The sequence below is a fragment of the Eriocheir sinensis genome, chromosome 28 (genome assembly GCF_024679095.1).
Source record: "Eriocheir sinensis breed Jianghai 21 chromosome 28, ASM2467909v1, whole genome shotgun sequence".
NCBI classification, from domain to species: Eukaryota; Metazoa; Arthropoda; class Malacostraca; order Decapoda; family Varunidae; genus Eriocheir; species Eriocheir sinensis.
The window spans coordinates 19,102,044-19,110,378 of record NC_066536.1 but is presented as its reverse complement, the minus strand read 5'-3'; the positions used below and the strand labels follow the sequence as shown (position 1 = coordinate 19,110,378).

Here is an 8,335-nt window from a genome sequence, read left to right as displayed (position 1 = left end):
GTCCCGTCATCCTTGAACGATTTACTACTCTACACACAAGTGGTGAGTTATCTTTGATAAATTTATGAAAGACGAAGTCTTCAAAGTGAACATTAGCCCGAAAAGATATGATAAAATGTTCTCAGAATCCATATACAAGCCAACCCAAACACGCACAACGATCTATCCCTCATCAGTGTGTCAATCTTGCACAACGCGAATACCCTCACCTTGTCTTGATTAATTTCTCGTGTGTTTCGGTACACGCAGAGGGCGTGTTGGGAAATAGAGGAAATAGAAAAATAATCTCTCGGGGCATGATACTGGTGGCATAGCAGTGGGCATCCTATCCTGTGGTTCTGTTGAGTTACCCCGAAGGGGTAACAGGTAGGATGGCCCATGCTCTCCGAGGGTAATAGAAAATGGGAGAGTTGGAGGTATGTCTCTATGGGGACGTTGTGGAATAGCGAACCGATAGTGGTCACTGTCTAAGGTCTCAACACACAAAAATTAATCTACATTGAGGGGAAAGCCATGTAGTGCCGCAACTAGGGCTGATAAGGGAGCCTCCCATTACCCACTTGGCCAGTGGGGTACCTCTTTGGCTAACTCGGTAAGGAGTGGCTCTCCCGTCACGTTGGTCGCGGGTTCAATCCCAGGCAGCCGGCGAATACCCTCACCTTGTCTTGATTAATTTCTCGTGTGTTTCGATACATGCAGAGGTCGTGTTGGGAAACAGAGGAAATAGAAAAATAAGCTCTCGGGGCATGACAATAGTTGCCACACTGAGGGACTTTTTCTGAAAGAGGATGTCGCAGCTTGCAGGTTAAAAGCAGTTGAAATGGAGCATGAAAAATATTCAACTTCTGAAAAGTTCTAGTGTATTCATTTTTTACTGTTCACAGTTTGCCCCCAAACCCATGGTTTCAGAACCAGTGAAGTTTTTCCAGTCTCTTATTATTGCTCAACATGTGGCTCCACTGTAAGCATAATATCTTTTATGTGTTCAGCTTTCTTTTCTTATTTGTTGAAGTGGATTCTTCAAATAGTAATGTTGTCTTAAGTAAGTGTTGTTATGTGTTTAGGGCATATGCTAATCTGTGTGGCCTCAGTCCTTTTTTTTTTTTTTTTTTTTTTTTTTACAGCTAAAGAAACAGCTCAAGGGTAACAAAAAAAAAAGGTGTAAACAAAAGCCCGCTAATCGCTGTTCCTACAGAGACAAAAGTTATGAGCAGTCAAAAGAGAGGTCAATTTCAGGAGGAGAGGTGTCTTGATACACTCCTCTAGAAAGAATTAAAGTCAAAGGCAGGAGGATATATAGACAAAGGAAGGCTGTTCAAGAGTTTGCCAGTGTAAGGGATGAAATAATGAAGATGCTGGTTAACTCTTGCATAAGGGGTTTGGACAGTAAAGGGATGAGCATGAGTAGAAAGTCGTGTGCAGCGGGGCCGTGGGAGGAAAGGAGGCATGCAGTTAGCAAGTTCAGAAGAGTAGTCAGCATGAAAATATCGATAGAAGATAGAAAGAGGCAACATGGCGGCGGACTTTAAGAGGTAGAAGACTTTCAGTAAGAGGAGGAGAGCTGATGAGACGAAGAGCCTTAGACTCCACTCTGTCCAGAGGAGCTGTGTGAGTGGAGCCCCCCCACACATGAGATGCATACTCCATACGAGGGCAGACAAGGCTGATTTAGTAAGAGAAGAGATATAAAGTTTCCAGTTGAGATTTTGAGTTAAGGATAGACCGAGGATGTTTAGTGTTGAAGAAGGTGATAGCTGAGTGTTGTCAAAGAATAGGGGATAGTTGTTTGGAAGATTGTGTCGAGTGGATAGGTGGAGAAACTGTGTTTATGAGGCGTTGAAGGACACAAGGTTCTTCTTGCCCCAATCGGAAATAATAGTAAGGTCTGAGGCTAAGCGTTCTGCTGCCTCCACCCTGGACTCATTTAGTTCCTGTTACGTGGGTCTTCTATTAAAAGAAGTTGAGTAATGCAGAGTAGAGTTATCAGCGTAAGAATGGATAAGACAGTTCGTTTTGGAAAGATCATCAATGAACAACAGAAAGAGAGTGAGAGATAGGACAGAACCCTGCAGGACACCACTGTCAATAGGTTTAGGGGAAGAACAGTGACCACAGCAGAAATAAAATGGTCAGAAAGGAAACTGGAGATAAAGGAACAAAGAGAAGGATGGAAACTGTAGGAGGGTAGTTTGGAAAGCAAAAATTTGTGCCAGACCCTATCAAAGGCTTTTGATATGTCCAGCGCAATAGCAAAGACTTCACCGAAACGGCTAAGAGAGGATGACCAAGAGTTAGTTAGGAAGGCAAGGAAATCACCAGTAGAACGCTCCTTGCAGAACCCATACTGGCGATCAGATAGGTCAGAAGTGGAAAGGTGCTTTAGATTCTTACAGTTAAGGATTGATTCAAAAGCTTTAGATAGACAAGAAAGTAAAGCTATAGGGCGGTAGTTTGAGGGATTGGAACGGTCACCCTTCTTAGGCACAGGCTGTATGAAGGCATACTTCCAGTAGGAAGGAAAGGTAGATGTTGACAGGTAGAGGCAAAAGAGTTTGACCAGGCAGGGTGTCAGCATGGAAGCACAGTTTTTAAGGACAATAGGAGGCACTCCATCAGGTCCATAAGCCCTCTGAGGATTGAGCCCAGAGAGGGCAGACAAAGCATCATTCTTAAGAATCTTAACCCCTTCAATACGAGAACGCGTATATTGCGTCCTATGAGCCTGCATTATATCCGAGGACGCACATACTGCATCCTGGCTTGCTTTAACCAATATACGAGTTATTTTATCTTTATATTTATGCTTACATCTCAAAATTATCAATTAATTTATGCTTCTTTATGTGCACCATTTAATTCTGCATGTTTTCAAATATAATACATGATGATTATGTTGAGTTTATGGCTGAAAACTTGTTATATTCAATAGCAACATTTAAAATTTGGCGTGCACGGCAATCCTGGATACAGCGCAGGGCGCTGTTTTGGCCCAGCCATAGTGAGTTTCTTTAAGTGCACCATTTAATTCTGCATGTTTTAATATGTAATTGTGTTGCCTTCAGCTTCGATCCTCGGTTTTTAATATGTTACTATCAAGTGAGTTTCATAGTTGTTAGGGTGACGCAACATAAAGTTAACTTATGAGGTTTATTCACATTATGTTGGTATATAATGGTAGCGAGCTTACTGAAGTTAAACAATATTATTTACAATTCATCATTTAGTTGGTAATGGTAGCGAGCTTACTGAAGTTATACAATATTATTTACAATTCATCATTTAGTTGGTAATGGTAGCGAGCTTACTGAAGTTATACAATATTATTTACAATTCATCATTTAGTTGGTAATGGTAGCGAGCTTACTGAAGTTAATTAACAATCCTAATTAATAATTATCACTCATCACTCCTATTCACCTAGAAGGGCTCACTCATCTCTTCAGACTATTACCACTACATGAAAGACATGGTACACTGGCCATAGCTTAAACACCTAACTGTTGCTAAATAACAAGCTACCCTAATCAGGGTTCAATGATACATGAAGGACACCAAGGTGGTCATGAGTCCCCACAAGCATTGGATTATACAAATGACACTAACAAGAAAAATTATCCTTTTCTATTACTGAGTTAATCATGGGATGAGACATTCGTGCGGGTCTAAGATACCAGAGGGTGGGCATGGAAGCCCAACAAGGGGGAACTTTACATACTAACACAACAAGGGGGTAACCACACAGTCAGTAGGGAACCTGGCATGAGGAGAGGCGAGGCTTGACTGATAGGCAGCTCTCAGCGCCTTCCCTAACTCGACTCCCCCACCCTTTGGCGAGGCTGCAAGTTAACTAGCATACCGAACGGTGGTCGTAGTTTGTAGCCGCCACTGGCGGCTTGGGCAGGATAAATCAGAAAGGCGCGACTACATAGTTACAGATACTTGGCCTGTTCCACTAACTCAGGAGTTCAGAGACAGCTGTTCCTCTCTCCCACGTGACTTAGGTGAAAAATTCCTCCTCGTTGTTCCCCGTAAAAGAAAAACCTAACTTAACCATCCTCGGCACCTTCACTATGAGTCAGACCCACGCGATGCTGACCCATCACTGGTTCGTCTGTCTGTCTGAATGTCTGCCCTGCCACACCATCACCTAATTCACAGTTAATACCTTAATTATTCAAGAGGATCGATTGTTCTGGGTTTCCCTGCATTACATAATACATGATGATTGTGTTGATTTTATGGCTGAAAGCTTGTTACATTTAATAGCGACATTTGAAATTTGGCGCGCGCAGCGATCTCGGATACGGCGCAGGGCGCTGTTTTGGCCCGGCCATAGTGCTAATAACAGGCATAAAGGAGTCAGAGGGGGATGAGTAAGAGGAATATGCCCAGAATCATCCAGAGTGGAGTTTTTAGAGAAAGTTTGAGAGAAGAGTTCAGCCTTAGAGATAGATGAGACAGCGGTGTTGCCGTTAGGTCTCATACTCATTGGCCCTTGAGCCTGTGGTGGGTGAGAACCATTACCCCAGGACACAGGGCAAGTGTGACATCCTGGTTACTACAGTTCACCTTCTTCAAGTTTCCCTACCCCAAAAAGGAGGACAGTCAGCTGAGTGAGCTGGGTGCCAGTTGCCCAAGTTGGTATTGAACCTGAGCCTACAGATTCTTAGCTAGGAATACTAACTACTACGCCACAAAGGTGATGGCATAGTGTACAATAAAATATAATATTTTCTTCAGCTGCTTCACACTGTTTTCCATATAATAAAAACCCATAGTGGTTTCTTACCTTATATCCATCACCTGGAGAGAAGAAATCTTCAGGCCAAACTTCTGAGCCAAACATCACATCATCATTGAGGTACAGGAAGTGCTCCGAGAGTCCAGGAATCCTGTAACACACACAACACATATGTTACATAGGGATACACAAAAATATAAGGAGACTACAAGAGACCAGTCAGCCTAGAAAAGGTAGTTCCTGAGAATCATTTGTTTTTTCTCTCTCTCTCTCTCTCTCTCTCTCTCTCTCTCTCTCTCTCTCTCTCTCTCTCTCTCTCTCTGCCCTTTCTTCAGTGAGTAAAAGAGATCTCCTGTGAATAAAATACACAAGTAAACACACACACACACACACACACACACACACACACACACACACACACACACACACACACACACACACACACACACACAGATGAAATTCAACGTGAAGAAATGTCACGTTATGGAAATGGGAAAAAGTGTAGAAAGACCAAAATGGACATATAAAATGGGAGATGGTGAAATATTAAAGAAAGTAAATGAAGAGAGAGACCTGGAAGTAATAATGCAAGATTATATGCAACCAGAAAGTCATATAAATCAAATCTTCGGTGATACATATAACATGGTGACAAATATAGGTATAGCATTCCACTACATGGACAAAGAAATTATGAAAAAATTAATAACTACTATGATCAGACCTGAACTTGAATACGCAGAAACAGTGTGGTCTCCACATATGAAGAAACACATAAAAAAACTAGAAAGAATTTTTTTTTTTTTTTTTTTTTTTTTTACAGCAAAGGAGACAGCTCAAGGGCACAAAAAAGTAAACATTAATAAAAAAAAAAGCCCGCTACTCGCTGCTCCTAAAAAGAATCCAAAAAGGTGGCCGAAAGATAAGTCAGTTTCGGGAGGAGAGGTGTCCTGATACCCTCCTCTTGAAAGAGTTCAAGTCGTAGGCATACAGAGGATGGCAATAAAAATGGTTCCAGAACTGGAGGGACTGACATATGAGGAGAGACTAAAGGAAATGGACTTACCAACATTAGAACAAAGAAGAGAAAGAGGAGACCTAATACAAATATATAGGCTATTGAGTAAAATGGAAGAAGTAGATAATGAGAAATTGCTACTAAGAGAGGAACCTTCCAGCAGGAATACTAGAGGACATAGTAAAAAGTTGAGGAAGGGAAGATGCTCAAGAGACATAAAGAAATATAGCTTCCCACAAAGAAATATAGAGGTTTGGAACAGACTAAGTGAAGAAATAGTATCGGCGAAGAGTGTGCAGAGTTTCAAGGAAAAGTTGGATAATTATAGATACGGAGACGGGACCACACGAGCGTAAGCCCAGGCCCTGTAAAATTACAACTAGGTAAATACAACTAGGTAATACACACACATACATACACAGTGATCATAACAGACAAGTTATCCTTTGGAAAACATATAGACCAGATAACTGGGGAAACACACAATTTTCTTAGAAACATAAAAGCAGCATTTACATATTTAGATGAAGAAATGGTGAAAAAACTAATAACATCGATGATACGTCCAAGACTGGAATATGCAGCATTAGTGTGGTCACCTAGATTGAAGAAAGAAATTAGAAAGTTGGAAAGAATACAAAGAGCAGTGACTAAAATACCAGAAACTCTGAGAGAACATACTTATGAAGAAAGACTAGAGAAATTGGGACTAACAACACTGGAGAGCAGAAGAGAGAGAGGGGACCTAATAACATTGTACAGGATACAAGAGGGATTGGAGAAATTGGACAGGGAAGACCTAGTTGTACGTGACAGAAGTGTGACAAGAGGCAATGGTAAGAAATTGAAAAAGAGTGATTGTAGGAGAGACGTCAAGAAATACAGTTTTCCATACAGAAGCATAACAACATGGAATGGACTTGACAAGGAGACTGTGTGTGCAAAAATGATTCATGAATTTAAAGCCAAACTGGATAATAAGCGTTATGGAGACGGGACAGCACGAGCCTAGTACGGCTCTTTTCCTGTATTTCACAACTAGGTAAATACAACTAGGTAAATACACACACACACACACACACACACACACACACACACACACACACAATGGGAGTGGAGTGGAACATGGCAGATGGAGTTCAACCTTGGGAAATGTAAAAAAATGGAGTTTGGTAGGAGTGGTAGAAGATGTGAATAAGATTATAAGATGGGAAGTGAGATAATATGCAGAGGAGTGGAAGAAAAAGATTTGGGAGTAACTGTCTCAGAGAACATGTCACCAGACAAACACATCAACAGGATAACGGAACAAACTCTGAATCTGCTGAGGAACATAAGGACGGCATTTGTGTATTTGGACGAGATGATGAAGAAAATAATAGTTACAATGATAAGGCCAAGGTTGGAGTATGCAGCAGTGGTCTGGTCTCCTCACGAAAGAAGAACATAAGGAAGCTGAAAAGAGTGCAGAGAGTGGCATCTAAGATGTTACCAGAACTTAGAGATTGGACTTATGAGGAGAGACTCAATAGCATGGGGGCTCACAACCTTGGAGAGAAGAAGAGAAAGAGAAGACCTGATAGCGGTATACAGGGTGGCGAGCGGGGCGGAGCATTTGGACAGAGAGGACCTGTGTGTGTGGAACGAGAGAGAAATGAGAGGACATGGAAAGAAGTTGATGGCGACCACGTGTAGGCGAGATGTGAAAAAAGTTTAGCTTCCCAAACAGAAGCATTGAACTATGGAATAGACTGGAGGAGGAGGTGGTTTGTGCAAGAAACATTCATGATTTTAAGGAAAAGTTGGATGACCGGATATGGAGACAGGACAGCGCGAGTGTAGCTCTTTTCCCGTATGTCACAAATAGGTAAATACAACTAGGTAAATACACACACACACACACACACACACACACACACACACACACACACACACACACACACACACACACACACATACAGTGGCAGATCCAGGGCGGGGGCACCTGGTCACGTGCCCCCCAAAAAATAAAATATTACAATTTTTAATAATGGAATTAATAATAATACAGTAAACCCTCTGGTATCCGGGTTAATAGAGCCACGGGGGCACCCGGATATGGGAAAAACCCGGATATGGTGTAGGTTAAGTCTACAGACCCGTAAACCCAACGTTCAATTATGGCCTGCCATAAAGGCAACGGCACAGTACTGCATAGGTGCTTCTGTCCATACTCATAATATGGTACACCCCATGGCTTTGTAGCAGTCAGTCTGCACCAGGGAGTGAAATGACTGACGTGCTCCGGGCACTGAGAAAAGGGTTCAAGCAGCATCGTCACGGTTAGCACTCAAAGCAATCTCTCCCTGGCTTATCGCAGTCCTGCTGCACCTTGGGGGAATATGTTACTTGGGATTCGGCAATTAGGCGCAACAGCCTCAGCCGCTAACCCACTGCTGGGGTGCCTAGCCCTGTGTACACAGGCAGCAGCTAATGTTCCCCTGCCTGGCCAATCACAGCAGCGGGGCCTGGACCCAACCCAGAAAAGTCCAGGTATTTGTGACAGCTTACCCGCCCAATCGTGTTTACCACGTAGG

At 42.4% G+C, this 8,335-nt stretch overlaps 1 pseudogene; it reads right to left on the bottom strand.

Moving 5' to 3' along the window:
- LOC127004714 (N-acetylglucosamine-1-phosphotransferase subunits alpha/beta-like) overlaps positions 1-8,335 on the bottom strand; it is a 47,883-nt pseudogene that overhangs the window by 18,154 nt on the left and 21,394 nt on the right.